Source organism: Vombatus ursinus, unplaced genomic scaffold, assembly GCF_900497805.2.
Source record: "Vombatus ursinus unplaced genomic scaffold, bare-nosed wombat genome assembly UNPS02000580.1, whole genome shotgun sequence".
Classification (NCBI taxonomy): Eukaryota; Metazoa; Chordata; class Mammalia; order Diprotodontia; family Vombatidae; genus Vombatus; species Vombatus ursinus.
The window spans coordinates 5712854-5728660 of NW_020940358.1; the positions used below are offsets into that span (position 1 = coordinate 5712854).

At 40.6% G+C, this 15807-nt stretch overlaps 1 protein-coding gene and 1 non-coding gene across 2 annotated transcripts in view; one reads left to right on the forward strand and one right to left on the reverse strand.

The window, feature by feature from the left end:
* BIRC7 (baculoviral IAP repeat containing 7) overlaps positions 1 to 15491 on the reverse strand; it is a 59842-nt gene extending 44351 nt beyond the window's left edge. The window contains 1 exon segment of the mRNA XM_027851167.1: positions 15435 to 15491. The gene's annotated coding sequence lies outside the window, so the exon portion shown is untranslated.
* LOC114036797 lies at positions 14004 to 14110 on the forward strand. The gene has a single exon (XR_003568376.1). It is a non-coding gene; the product is annotated as a U6 spliceosomal RNA (small nuclear RNA).
* Positions 15492 to 15807: the final 316 nt, after the last annotated feature.

Below are 15807 nucleotides of genomic sequence, written 5' to 3' on the forward strand. Positions count from 1 at the left end.
ATCTATCTATCTATCTATCTATCTATCTATCTATCTATCTATCTATCCTAGTTATCTGAGTTTCATTTGTCCTTTGTAATTTCATTTGACCTGTGTATATGTTATCTTTTCATTGTCTTTCTGGGTCTTTAATGAAATGTGTTTTGTACTAATGCCTTTCCAAACTATATGAATTGTGATTTTTTGTTTAAATTTAAGGACTGTGATTTTAAAAGCCACTTGGGATAGAATGAATGATTTTCTATGCAAAATAATTTGGAAAGGTATTTAACTAAATTAATATAATCTGATCAGTGTTAAGTTTTTTTAAATTCATGATATTGTGCATATTATTGTGTTTCTAAATTTTCCTGTAAATTTTGAGAAACCGTGATTTGAGAAATGCTATTAAAGAGGATATTAAATTAAGTCATTAAGGAATTTAACCCTTTTTAATTTGTGAAATCATTAATTATTAGGCAGCATTGTTATACTGTGGGACCTACCTATCAAGTATTGAATTGGGTATATTTTAAAAGGAAAAATAATAATTGCTTACTTTGTGAAAAAGAAGTGAGAGGGAGAGAGACCTTGTAAATATCTGGTTCTTTATGAACTTGCCAAGTTGAGCAAAGTTATTAAACCTTATCCCTGTGAAAGAATTTGTGACTTTATTTAAGAAGAATGTGATCCCATCCCCTATTACACATACTTCTTGAAAAGTTGGGAGGGGATTTGAATACCTGTTCATAATATAGAACTAATTCATGTGATGATTTGTAATTATTAATATTATGGAGTTATATCTGAATTAATATATACTATAGTTACATTTTAATCCAACCTAATCCTTTTTTTTTAAGGCAATCAGGGTCAAGTGATTTGCCCAGGATCACACAGGATCCTATCCTCTTGATTTGGTTTCCCTATTGTATTACTTCATTTTTTGAACAGGAAATTTCCCCCCTGGTTAATCCTGAGTATGACTATGGGCAAATGAGGTAGAAATTTTGTTGCATGACAGATAACTGTGACTCTTACCTAAAATCAAACAGACCTACAGACGCTTTATCCTGTTATGCATACGTTGAATCATTTTGGGCCCTTGGACTTGGGTCTGGAAGATCATTATTGATACTGCTATAGTCATGTCTCTGCTTCTTCCTTTTACAGCAAATCTCTCTAATTAGAACAAAATTAAGCTATAATTTTTTTTAATATATTGAATCCTGTTCTTACATTTCTTTAGCACCTATTCACTGCTATGGGAAGCAAGTTTATAAGATCTCACTGTTTTCAATCTAAGATTATAGTCATTTCTATATCCTAAAGCAGAGGTTACCAAAGTGGGCAATACTGCCCCCTGGGAGGTGCTGGAACAATTGGGGTGGGGGAGATGGGGAGAAGTGGTAGTAGCCTCAGGTACAAATGGGGGATATTGAACAAAAAGAAGAGGGCGGTGGAAGCATAAGGAAAGCTTTGAAAAACCTTGTGTACACGTTTCATTTGTTGTGTAACAGAGTTAAAGCCAAAGTGATTATATTATTTTCCAAATAAACTCACAAAATGCAAGTTATAACTGATCAGTAGATTTCAATATATAAGATAATGATGTAATGTAAAATTTTTCAAAATTAAATGGAGTATTTATTTTTAAAACTTAACTTAGAGTTTCAGAACCCTTTCTTCTGTGATATTTTAAAATGTTTAGGTTTTGATTTCTCAACAGCATAAAGGTTTGCTAACTTATATCACAGGTTGATTATAAATAGTAAAACTGAAGTTTTTCCTTTTATGTACCCTAGCTTATATATCTACTTTGATAAATATTAATCTTTATCCAGAAGGGCTCACCTTATAAGACAGGATCGCATGGATTTTTTTTTAGGATTCTCCTTTTAGCCTGTTGATAGCGGTGTCCATATCAAGTACAAGGTTTAGGTTATAGCAGGTGAGATGTAAAACCTTAAATTCTCTGGAGTTTTGAGTGAATTATGAGTGCCTGATACTTGAGTTGGTTATTATGAAACTAAATTTAGGAGGGTGTACTAAATTATATTGAGGTCTGTTCTGCAAAAGATTATAGCAAAAATATCTAAGAATCTCTGCAAGTAACTTGAATCAGAGAAGCAGATCTAAAAGAAGCCCCGCCTTTCAGAGCTGCCCTGGGGACAGACATGCTTATTCCAGAATGCCCAAGAGGAGATATTTTCAGAAACCAAATGATTGCATAAGAATATGAGCTCTAAGATATGATGTACTGATGAAATAGACATTGGGAATGGGTTACTAGGAAGGAGACTTAATGTTTGCCTTTCCCTTTCTTTCCTTCTCCATGTGCCTCTGTCTCTGTAAGGCCTACTTACTGAAAAGGACTGTCCCCAATGTAATTTGTCAATGTATCAGTCACAGGTGGTCTCAAAGACCAAGGGATGAATAAGATTAAGGCTGATGGTTTTGGGGATCATTCTCTCTCAAATTAGTCCTATTAAAGTAGAATATCTGAGATAAAATTTCTTTAGTCCTTATTCCCATATATTGGGGTTATAGGATTAGAATAAGCAGAGATACTAATTCATGTCTCTGTCAAGAGGCCTGTGTCACATCATAGGGCTCTCCTAGCCCTAGGCCTCATAATTGACTTTTGGCTTTGATAAATTGATTCGTGACACACATACATGATTTTTTCTGTCCTTTGATTTGTAACTTTAATTATGCTAAGTGATTCATGAGTGGCATGGTGCTCAAGAGTCAAAGGAGGGAATTGTGAAATTGAAAATTGATTTTTAATTCTATTTTATTAAGACTTAATCAAGCTAGATTTAATATTCCCCCTCTCTATTCCTTACCCTTGCAAGTTTATTCAGGTAACCTTAAGTCACTTGGGTAATGATTCTATTCTTGTGACTTATTTTTCCACCCTTGTCTTGTGACTTATACCTGCATCCTTGTAACTTCACCCCTTACCCACATTCCAGAGAAATTTGCTAATATAAAGCTTAAGCTGATGCAATCTAAGTTGCTGTGGCAATTCCCAAATTCTCCAAATCACATGTCTTATTTATGATTAAAGGGGGTTTCAGAAGGGGAGGTCCAAATGTTGTAATATCAAGCTGATGTGACAGGTTTTACTTTATAGCTAATCAGAAGAAGACACACCTATGCTGCTCAAGATTTTGTAGTCATCTTGTTAATCACTATACTAGACTGTGTCAGGTCTCACTTGGGGTCTTTGGTCATTGAGAGGCCACTGATCCTATTTATTGGCAATTGCTAGCTTTGCTAATAAATGGATCATGCTCAGGACTTTTGTCTCTCAGAATTTCTCTTGAGAAAACAATAATAAGCAAGTTCAAAAGGGGGTAATATTTAGGAAAAATGATAATGACTTCAGTTTTGGGTATATTGTGTTTAAAATGTCTATGGAACTTCCAGTTAGAGATGTCTAGTAGGCAGCCAGAGATGAGAGTCTGGAGGTTAGGAGAAAATTAGGGCTGAATAAGTAGATTTGATAATCATCAGTATAGAGAGATAGAAGAAATGTTTAACACAGATGTTTACAAATGTATAGTAACAAAAGACTTAAAAAACTTTCTTTTAGCTAATGTAGCTTTGTTATATTATCCCAGAAAGTTGATACTTAAAACATCAAGGTGTGATATAGTTTGCAGAACTACTGAATAGGCATTTGATATTTCACCTTGACTCTGCACTGACTGAACAGTCCCCTATAGGTCTATATCTTCTGGCAAGCCAGGCCAAAAGTTAAGTTCCTCCCTCCATCAGTAGTTACCTTCTATGATATGGAAACTCTCTTTGCCACCAGTTAGTTTGACCAAGGGCCCTAGGATTTTTACAAGATTGCCTGCAAGGCTAGACACTTCAATTCTGGGTTCACTGTTCAATCACCTATAATCAGGCAGAAAAAAAAAAACCCACACGCAAAGCACAAAAGACAGTCAGGGTCTGAGATCCAGTCTCAAGCTTGCCTAAGCCAGCAAATCTTTTAGCTACCATATGTGATCAATTCGCCATTTTTGGGGGAAGGGGGAAAAGTTGAGCCACCTTTGTGTTTCAGCCCTCATAGGAAGCCTAGGGGAGAGAGAGAATTACTTCTACACACTCCAGAGATAAAAAGAAAGAGGAGAAATTAGAAACTATCTCTATTTTTTAAACTGATGCAGCCTTTCTTGACCACCATCATGGGACCAAGGAACCAATTACTTTGTAATCACAAAGCATGCTGAGCCAGTACACTGGGAGCTCTGCTTGTCCTCCATCAGATGGTCTCTAAAGAAATATTACCACAAATGTTCCCCAGGAAGCACCCGTCAAACAAAGATGTAATAAAACACAATTCTTATCCACAAGGAAATTATAATCTGATAGTAGAGGATGTTATATACACAAATAATTATGCTACAAAGTATAATAATGTAAATAAAAAAGGATGTAGTGAGAAATTGCTGAGATATTTGCAGATGAATAGATTACTTTCAGCTGGTGGTGATGCCAGAGCTCAAAAAAGTCTTCATGGAAAAAGTGGCCCCCAAGTAGGACCTTGAAGAAGTTTCAACAGATGTGTTATGGAGAGAGTGCAAAACAGGCATGGAGGATAATCTTCACGAATAAACTGAGAAGGTTGCATACAAACACAAACAAAACTAGGGGTGGCTAAAAGTGTAGTTTGAATGGAACATAGAACGTGTGTAGGGTAGTAACCTGAAATACAAATGGAAAGACTGCTGAGATATAGAGCCTATACTAGGCCAAATACTTTGGGCTTTACCCTCTAGGAAACAGAGAAGCTTTGAAAATTAGGGGGCAGGGGAGTGACATAGTTATATCTGTACACTTCGAAGATTATTTTGGCATTGGTATGAAGAATGGAGAGAGGAGGCTATAGAGGCAAGGAGACCAGTGAGAAGGCTATTTCTCAAGATAAGACAAAAGGGGATAAGGAATTAAACTACTGTCACATTGATCAAGGAGTGGAGAGGAGGGAGTGAATGCAGTGATGTTGAGTAGAAATAACGGAAAAGATTTAGTAGATTTCAAACCTGGATGCTTGGGAGTGTGGTGACACCATCAACAGATCAATGGAATCTGGAATGAGGGGAAGTTTTTATGAAAAAATAGAGTTGTGTTGGACACATTGAACTTGAGGTGTCCATGGGACATCTAGATGGAGATATCCAGGAGGCAGCTGGAACTGTGGGTCTGGCTCTCAAGAGAGTAATGAGGTTGGGGGTAGATTTGGGAGTTGTCTTGCATAGAGTGCTATTGAAGCCATAAAAATGAATGAGATTGTCAAGGCAGGGTATATACAGAGAAAGAGAAGAGGAGCAAGGACAGAACCTTGGGGGGCACTCATTCTTAGGGTTGGGAAAGAGGTGGAAGAAATGTAACTAGGTAGGAGAACCAGAAAAGAGCAGTGTCACAATCAAGAGAAAATATCACACGTAACTGTGCCCTGTGCATTGCGATTATCTGCAGGTGGGGATTTTTTTTTTTAAAAAGATTATATTTTAGGGCAACACACATCAGAATTCTTTAAACTCTACGCATTGCCCCAGGTTCATGCTTATAGAGTAATCATTTCCTTGCTTCTGCCACTTTAGACTATGATCCTTTTCTCTGTGGATACTAAATGATTGTTCTGTCCCTTGAGCTGTCCCCCAAACTCTGAGTCCCCATAGTGGTCAGAGCTACAATAGTTATATAAGGATAGAAAACTGGGGCAGAAAGCTTTGTTGGGAAAGACAGGCTCATTTGAAGCTAACCTTTCCATGACTATATTGCTCAAGAGAGAGAGAGCATAAAAGTAATGATGCATAACCCAAACTGGTTAGAAGTTTCCTTTTCATTGACACAGTAGGTTTCTTTTCCAGTGCCAGATTCCCAACTTTTAAAGTTCAATGACATCTAGGTTAGGGTAGAAACTATGAGGCCTGGAGCATGGGAACAGGTGGGATTGACCTAAATGGAAGAAAAGGGGATTTTTGAAAATATAAAGTTATGCTATTGTGAGTCCCCATTTACCAGGTGTTCAATGAAACTCTGAACCACTATAAAGCATAGTTAACATATGAAGCCTGAAACTCAGTGTATAAGTAGGTTGAAACTGCCTATATTTTATTCAAATCAAATCAACAAACATTTATTACACATCTGCTATACATAAGGTGCTGTGGCATGGGCCCTGAGGATACCCTCTCCCAAATGTATACACATATATGGACATGTTATCTCTCCAGAGAGAATGTAAGCTCTTCTAGGACAGAGACTGTTTCATTTTCCATGGCCATTTCCATTTCCATGGCCAAGGACAACACCTTGCATGTAGAAGGTACTTTTGTAAACATTTTTTAATCAGAAAAAATCCATCTCTTTTTTCTCCTATTTCCTCACTAAGAATGAAAGAAAACGAAAAGCCATTACAAAGATGCATAGTTGGTTATTACTCTGATTAGATTTCCTAAACCTTTCAAAGCTGTTTGTCTTTACAGTATTATCGTCATTGTATAATTTTTTCTCCAGTTTCAGTTCATCACTCTATATCAGTTCATATAAGTCTTCCTAGGTTTTTTGAAAACATCCACTTCATCAATTCTTACATCACAATAGTATTTCATAAGATATATACACCACAAGTTGTTCAAATACTCCCCAATTGATGGGTCCCTCTTCAAATCCCATTCTTTGCCATATCAAAAAGATATATAAATAATTTTGTATATCCTTAGAGTTTATTTTGCTAAGGACTAATCCCTCTTATTCCCCTCATGCCCTTCTCCCTTTTTCCTCCTATTTCCCTGACAAATTCAAATGAAAGTGAGGTTTTCCTTGTGGGCAAGTAGGTAAAACTGGATTCCTTGTTTTGAGGGATGATCAAAAGATGTTCTGAAACCATTAATCAGCAATACTAAAACCCACATTTTAAATTATCAAGCATTTATTAAGTACCAGCTGCATGACAGGCAAAGTGCTTGGCTCTGGGGGGACAAAGACAAACAAAACTTCCTGCCTCTAGGACTTTACGTGCTATTGGTGGAAAGTGGAAAGAAATACACACTTACAGACAAACACAAGATTTGCACAAAGTAAACATGAAGTAACCATGAGAAGGGAGGTTGGGATGAGCTTTGTATAGAAGATGGCACTTGAGCTAAGCCTTGAAGGAGCTGGGGATTATAAGAGGTGGGGAAGAAGAGCATTCCTGACATGTGCCAGCTTGTACAAAGACATGGCGGCAGTAGAAGGATATGCATGGGAAAGAGCAAGTAGAGCAGTGAGGCTGGTGTTGTGACATCATTCTTCCACAGTAAGAACTGATAAAGGATAATATTAATATTAATGTTGTTAATATTATTTCTGTACTATAAAATTAGCCTAGATAGACTGGACTCAGATTGTGAAAGTCTTTAAATAATGAACAGGAGTCCATATTTTACCCTGAAATCAATAGAGAGCCAATACAACTTCTTGAGTAGGGACATGACAGTCAGTCCTGTGTTTTTAGGAATATTGAGTTTTGGGAAGTATGTGGAGAATAGATTGTAGAGGGGAGTGCAGAAGCAGAGGGACCAATGAGTTTTTGTGATAATCTAGGTGAGGGGTGATGAGGGCCTGAATTAGGCTAGTAGTTGTATGAGTAGAGAGATGGGGAAAAACACAAGTGGTGTTATGAAAATGGAATAGGCAAGACTTAGCAACTGTTTACATATAAGTAGTGAGGGAAAGGGAAAAGTTAGGAATGAATTGGTAGTAGTAGGTGCTATTATTGTCCCCATTTTACACATGGGATAACTGAGGCAGAGATTAAGTGACTTGTCCAGGGTCACACAGACAAGAGGAATGGATTTGAACTGAGGTCTTCCTGACTCTGGTGCTCTATCCACTGCACTACCTGGCTGCCCTTGATAGTAATAGGGAAGTTGGGAAGAGTGAAGGGCTTGGGGAGAAAGATAAGAGGCATGTTTTGTACAGGTTAAGTTTGAGGTGCCTATGGGAAATCCAATTTGAGACATCTAAAAGCCAGGTGGTGACGTAGCAATGGAACTCAGAAGAGTCCAGGGCAAGATATATAGATTTGGAGATCATCTGCCTAGGGCTGATAATTGAACCTCTTAGAACTGATGAGATTGTGAAGTGAGATAGTATAGGGGTTTTACAACTTGCTCAGAGCACACAGAACATGTTAGAGGGAGAAATGGTACCCAGGTATCCCTCACTACAAGGCTGGCTCTCTCTCCACTACACCCAGTTGCTTCTTTATGTAGATGGCTCCCAGCTCTACGTATCCTTACCTAATCTCTCTCCTAAGCTCCTTTGCCACATCTCAATGAGAAACAGAGGTTGGAAGGATGTAAGATGAAAATAAGTTTGTTACTTGTGGAACAAGCATTCCAGACAGCATAGTGTAAGGAGCAGGTGGCTTCTGAGTGGGAGGTTGGAGGGACTGGATTGAAGGGAATAATAGATGGGATCTTAGAGGTCATCTAGTCCAAGCTCATTTTGCAGTCGGGAAAATGTTGTTATTGTTGTTGTTCATCCTTCATTTTTGAAGAGGACTCATGGCACCTTGGGGTGATGTCTTGACTTGCCCATGAATTGGACTCAAGTGAGGCAGAGCTGTACAAAGTCTTTAGCCTCACCCTCTCTTCCAGTCACTGAAGTTCAGTAGCTCAGGATGCAGTGGATGACCTTGATGTTGGGGAAATGAGAGCCAGAGAGGTTAACTAACTTGTTCAATGTCACAAAGATAGTAAGTGGCATAGTGAGGATTTGAAACTAGGTTCTCTGACTCCAAAGATAGCATGCTTTTGATTGTACTATGCTATCTCCCAAAGTGTGGGGACAGTGATTGGGGGGGTAGGGGGAGAAGTGGTCTCTTTCCTCCTCTTTTGCCTCAATATTGAAACCTCTAAGCTGGGACACAGGTGCCTAGGCTTAAAAGGGGAGAAAAGATATGGAATTGTCTTAACCTCCAGTGGAGGGCTAAGTGAGTCTCGGCTATTCGGTAGCCTGGGATTGGGATCAGGTCACAGTGAGTCAGCACTGGAGGGGGTCTCAAAGCAGCAACACCCTGGTGCTTGATCGCCAGGGACAGTTTGTGGGCTTGTATTCAGAGAAACCATTATAGATTCAAACCCCTCCAATCTCAGGATCCAATTGGCATCTAGTGCACTGACATAAACACCTACCTTCCCAATGCAGGGACCCAGCCCTTTCCTCTTGCAGCTAGGGCCTTTGAGAGCAAGAGAAATAGTTAGCAAGCCAGGCTAGCTCTGGCAGGGAGCCACTCTTCACCCCAGGGACAGCATGTTCCTCTTCTGCCAAACCCCAGAAGTAGAAGCATATTCATCATCTTACCCTCATTTTTGTATATTTTTATTTGAACCGTGTGTTGATTGAAAATAGTGGATGTACTTATATGGGAGAGACAGCAGCAGCACAGTGAATAGTCAGCATGTCTGCACTTGTTGCCTGAACTTCTTTCACTCACTTCTCAGCCTTTTGCAATCTAACTTCCAACATCATCATCAACAGTCTCTCTTCTGACCTCCAGTCCTGGTCCAGTGTGACCCATTTGTATTCAAAATAGGCTTGACCTTTGTTCCAGGTTCTTTATTCCCTCCTCATCTTCCACCTTGAATACCCACAGTGGGGTTTTAAAATTTAGAAAATTCTGCTTCAACAGGAAAAACCTGGCAAATTCAGGGTGGATTTTTTTTTAAGCTTTTCCTTGCTGGGGATGGGGAGGAGGGGAAAAGGGTAAGGTGGGAATGGTTCATATCTGCATTAAAAAGTTATAATAACAAAAACTATTTTAGTACTATCCTTGTCCAGTTCTTCCTATGGAAGAATGATGTCATCAGCTACTTCCTCTTAGCAGTTTTCTGTAAAAGAGAGAGGCCACTGATAACTATTCCCTCAGCAGATTATCTTTGAAAGAAATCAGGTTCTTGTTAACTATTCACTCAAGGTACTTATAAAGAAACAAAAATTTAATATGAAAAAGAAGAAAAGTCACAGAAGGTGTTATTTACTCTTGCTTTTTAAGAAGGGCCAGGTGATACTTATTCAGTGTCATCCCAATCAAACTACCAAAGATCTGTCTTGACAGAGTGTTCCTTATATTCTTTGCATCATGGATTATCTCTTCTGGCAGTCTGGTGAAAGAAGCCAATCAATTCCTTTTTAGAATAATGTTTTTAGGTGAATGAAATAAAATACATAGAATTACAAAGGAAGCCATTCATATTGAACAGCAGTTGCCAAAACATTTTAAAAACAAGTTCATGTACCCCAGGTTAAGAACTCTAATCTAAACTCAAGATTCCAGAGGAATAAAAGGTCAACAATCTCAAGGGAAAAAAAACAAGAGAACAAGAGGACCTACCAGTACCTAATCTGTAACTCTACCACAAAGCAATAATCATTAATACTATCTGGTATTAAGAGTGTATCAATGGAACAAACTAGGTACACAAAATACCAAAGCAAACAAACATAGCACAGTATTTGAATCCAAAGACCTCAATTAGTTAATCAGTCAATAAGTATTTATTAGGCACCTACTATATACCTAGCCCTAGGCTAAGCACTGGTGATACAAAGAAGATTAAAAGACTGTCACTGCTCTCAAGGAGCTCACAGTCTAATGGCAGAGATGACATGCAAACAAATATGTACAAATAAGATATATACAGGATAAATTGGAGATAATCAGCAGAGTGAAGGCATTAGCATTAAGGGGTCTTAGGAAATCAATCAACTAATAAACACTTATTAAGCACCTACTATGTGCCAGGCACCATGCTAAGCACTGGGAATGCAAAAAGACAAAGGACAGTCCCTGTCCTCAAGGAGCTTAAAATCTAATAGGGAAGACAACATGCAAACAAATATATACAAAGCAAGTTATCTACAAGATAGGAAATAATTAACAGACAGAAAGCATTAGGAGTAAGAGTGGCTAGGAAAGGCATTTTGTATAAGATAAGATTTTAGTTGGGACTTAAAGAAAGCCAGGGAAGTCAGTAGGGAGAACTGAAGCGGGAGAACATTCCAGGCATGGGGAACAGAGAAAATGCCCAGAATGGAATATCTTGTTTGTGGAACAGCTCAGTGTTATTAGATTGAAGAGTGTATGGCAGATAATAAGGTGTAAGAAGATTGGAACGGTAGGAGGAAGCTAAGTTATTAAGGGCTTTGAATACTGAGCAGAGGATTTTATATTTGATTCTGGAGGTGACAGGGAGCCACTGAAGTTTCTTGAGTGTGTGTGTGTGTGTGTGTGTGTGTGTGATGGTTGGACCTGTTCTTTAGGAAAATCATTTTGGTGGCTGAATGGAGGATGGATTAGCTTGAGGACAGGTTTAAGGCAGGCAGACCCATCAGCTGATTACTGCAATGGTCCAGGTGTTAGGTGATGAGTGCCTGTACCAGAATGGTGGAAGTGTCAGAGGAGAAAAGGGGACTTATTTCAGAGATGTTCCAAAGGTGAAATCTACAGGCCTTAGCCACAGCTTGTATATGGGGGTGGGGGTAAGAGATATAAGGAACCTAGGATGACTTCTAGGTTTTGATCTGAGGAACCGGGAGGATGGTGTTGCTCTCTACACTAATAGGGAAAGTAGGAGGCAGAGGGCTTAGGAGGAAAGATAATGAGTTCTGTTTTGGATATACTGAGTTTAAGATGTTTACTGGACATCTAGTTTGAGATGTCTGAAAGGCAGGTAGAGAAGTAGGAGATTGTAGACCAGCAGAGAGGTTGGGGCAGGAAAGGTAGATTTGAGAGTCAGCTGCATAGAAATGGTAATTAAATCTATGGGAACTGATAAGACTACCAAGTGAGTACTATAGAGAAAACATGGTCCAGGACAGAACCCCGAGGGACATCTTTAGACAGAGGGTGTGATATTGATGAGGGTCCAGCAAAGGAGACTGAGGAGAGTCAGACAGGTAAGAGGAGAGCCAGGAGAGGGTAGCAATTAGGCACGAAAAGGGTACAGGAGGAGATGGAAATTGAATCTGCATAGCAGGAGAAAGAAGTCCTGTTCCCCAACAACTTTCCTCTTCTTTTTCCTCTTCCCTCAAAGGACAGGCACAACAGGAGATAGAAGGCTTGTGGTCAAAGGGTAGGTTCTCCACATCCCAGTTGGGAGACTGGGAAGACTGTAAGCCAGGTGCTGAACTCTTTGAGAAAGGGAAAATGACCTGATACTTTCATAGAATCCTAGCGTTGGCTAAGACTTTAAAGGTCTCCTTGCCCAACTTGTACCTAAGTTGTCCTTGTTTGGACCACAAACCCAACCAATGACTACCCAGACTCTCCTTGGAGACTTCCAGGGACAAAAAGTTCACCCGTTTATAAGGCAGCCCATTCCACCTGCAGAAAGTTCTATCCATCAGGAAATTTTTACTTCCATGTTTCTAGAATCTATCTCTTTGCAACTTCTAACCATCATTTCTGTTCCATGAGGCAGTAGTCTACAGCATATACCACAGCCCTTCAAATAATTCTTTCTCCTAAATTGTCTCTTTCTTAGGCTAAATGCTTTATGATAACTACAGACATTTGTTAAGCAGAACACTATGCTTGGTGCTGGGGTGAGTAGTAGAAATAAAAGTTCAAATAACATGGTTCCTGCCCTAATAGAGTTTAAAGTCCAATACTTTATGAAGTATTTTTTTTACTTCATTTTCACAACAGGTCTATGAGGTAGGCAAGGCAAGTATTATCCTCACTTTACAGATGAAGAAACTGAGGCTCAGGGAAGTTATTTGTCCAAGGTTGTCCAAGGACAGAGAGAATCCAGGTCTTGTGATTCTGTGTTCTCTGCTTTTTTCACTTCATCACATGCTGAGGCAGCAGAGGCTTAGCCCCTCCCTCAGTTTTCCATGGCCCCCAAATGACTCTATACCAGTGTTCTAACTCAGAGTGTTACTGTGGAGACGACAGACTTTTCTTTTAAGAAAAAATGACGGATAAAGTTTGGTTCAGTCCCAATTCTGAGGCACCCAATCCTATGTGGAAAATTCAAACTCTCCAATTCTTTTTAGTCCCTCAGTTTGGATCAGCTTGTACTACAAGCTTTTCAGTATTAGGCTCTGGAAGTGGGAAACCACAATTTTACTACAAAGCACAATCAGCAAGCAGCCACTCAGGGTTGCTGCTTAAGTTGCCCAAAGGTACAATGAATGAAGCCCATTCCTAGAATTTTCTCCCTAAACCTTGTAGGAGGGCCAGGACTCCCTCAGAGGCCAAGCTGGATCCCTGAAACAAAAAAATCCATCCTTGCCCTTAGCGCCATCATCACAATAGATGGAGTGGAAATTACAGGTGTCACTTAGCCTCTTAAAATTAGGCTATTATGGACATTGTTTAACCTCAGTAAAATAGGTGCAGTAATACTTGCACTATCTACCTGAGTTGCTGCAATTAAAGTACTTTGTAAACTTTAAATCTATAGAAATCTATAGAAAAACTACAGAAAGTATGTGTTCCGCATTCAAAGCCCTTCACAACCTAACCCTTCATACCCTTCCAGTCTTCTTATACCTTACTCTCCAACACCTAATCTTTGATCCAGTGACACTGGCTGCCTGGCTATTCCACGAACAAGATGCTCCATCTCCTGGCTGTTCTCTTAGACTGTCCCCCATGCCTAGAATGCTCTCTATTCAATACTCCAACGACTGAACTCCTTGGCTTCTTTGAAGTCCCAACTAAAATCCCATCTCCTACTGGAAGCCTTTTACAACCCCTCTTAATTTTCAGAGCCTTCTCCCTGTTAACTATTTCCTATCTATCCTGTAGATAGATAATAGGCAATATTTGCCTATTGTCTCCCTCATTAGATTGTGCCTTGAGGGCACGAATTCTTTTGCCTCTCTTTGCATCTCCAGTAGTCAGCACAGTGCCTGGCACACAGTAGGCACTTAATAAATGCTTCCTACCTTTACAGCAGATCACTTAGAAAGGCAACATAATGTAGTTGAAAGAGAATTAAATTGTGCTCGATTCAGCAGTACATCTCCTAAAATTGGAATGATACAGAGAAGATTAGCATGGCTCCTGTGCAAGGATGATATGCAAATTCGTGAAGCGTTCCATATTTTTGTTGCTTGCCTTTTCAATGAGGGTGAGTGAAGAGGGAAAAAGGGAGAAAATTTGTAACCCAAAGTTTTAAAAACATAAATTAAAAAAAATTGTTTTCACATGCAACTGGGAAATAAGAAATACAGGATATAGGGTAATAAAGAAAAAAGTATAAAATAAAAAAAATTTAAAAAAAGAAAGAGAATTAAATTTAGAGTCTTACAGAGGTGTGGCCACCAAGCACATTGCAGCTTCTTGGAGCCACAGGTGAGAGCTGGGTGACAGGTGCTACCAATGGTGGATGAGCAGCCCTGAAAATGGCTGGTCCCCCCCACCCCATCCACCTGTCACCTAGCTCTCACCTGTAGCTCCAGGAGGCTGTAGAATGCTCAAAGGCCACACCCTCAAAATATCCTCTAGGCAGACGAGCTAAAACCAGGTTGAAGGTAACCAACAGGCCTCAAACCCAAGCACATGAAGACTCCCCCATCAGAATAGGCAGATGAAAACAATTTATTCCAACTGCCTTCATGAAGGGGGCTGAAGCAGGTGCTGTGGAGTGCTTGTTGTTTGTCCTTCATTCTGGAAAATGACCATTACATCAGGAAGGTGATGCCATGCCTTGCAAGCGAATTAGATTTAGGTGAGGGAGGGCTGTGCAAAGTCACAAGCCTCACTTTCTCCTCCAGAGCCATCTGGGTCCAGTGACAAGATATAGATCAGGAGGGCTGGAGATGGCTCCCTGTGGAGTGCTTAGGGCTTGATCACACACTGAAGACAGCAGTCATCCACTGCATCCCGGGCCATCTCCAGTCATCTTGACTCTTGTTTCGCCACTGGACTTACATGACTGGATGAGGGAGTGAGGTTGACGACTTTGTGCAATTCTGCTTCACTTAAATCCAATTCACGATCACCCAAGACCATCACCAAAAACAACAATAACTGAGAGAATGAATAGGAGACTGGAAACAGAGAGACCTTGGTCTTAGTCCCAGGTGTGTCATTAACTAGTTGTATGAGCTCGATCAAGTCACTCTGTCTGGGTCTCAGTCTCTCCATCTTGCAAAATTATCTAGTGGGCTTATGAGATCCTGCAGAACCTACTTCTCAAGAGTCCATGAATGGACTCAGAACAATCTTCAGAGCGGACTGGGGTCCTCCCGTTGCACTGTGGGCTGAGTTCGGCGCATTCTGGACGGCAGACACACATCTGGCACAGAAGCCCAGCATCCTACCCCCTGCTGACCTCACCCTGGTAGCAACAGCTCCAAATACACCCCCATGTGACTTCCTGGTTTCCCTCCCTCTACCTCTTCCCATGCCAAGCGCGAGGAAAACCTACCAAGCCGTGAGTGAAGTCCCGTCGAGGCGGCAGCGCGCAGGCGCGCGGCACGTAGCGGGCAGCCAGTCGGTTTTTTCCCATCCTCCTTTCCTTCCCCCCACCTCCTTCCCGGCCGGGCCGGATGGTTTCCCGGCCTGCCCCGCGCAGGCGTTGACGTCCGCACAGCTTCGTCTCCGCCGCCGCTGCCGCCATTGGAGTCGGCGTTTCCTCAGTCCATTCCCATCTTGAGTCTCGGGTCGCTGCCTCCTTAGCCTTTCCTTTTCCTCGTCCTCCGCTGCTGTTTTGCCCCAGCTTCGGGAGCCTGCCGCCACGAGGGAGAAGCTGCCCGGGCGGAGGGTGGGTGGGAGGGTGGGAGAGGGTGGGGGGTCGGTGG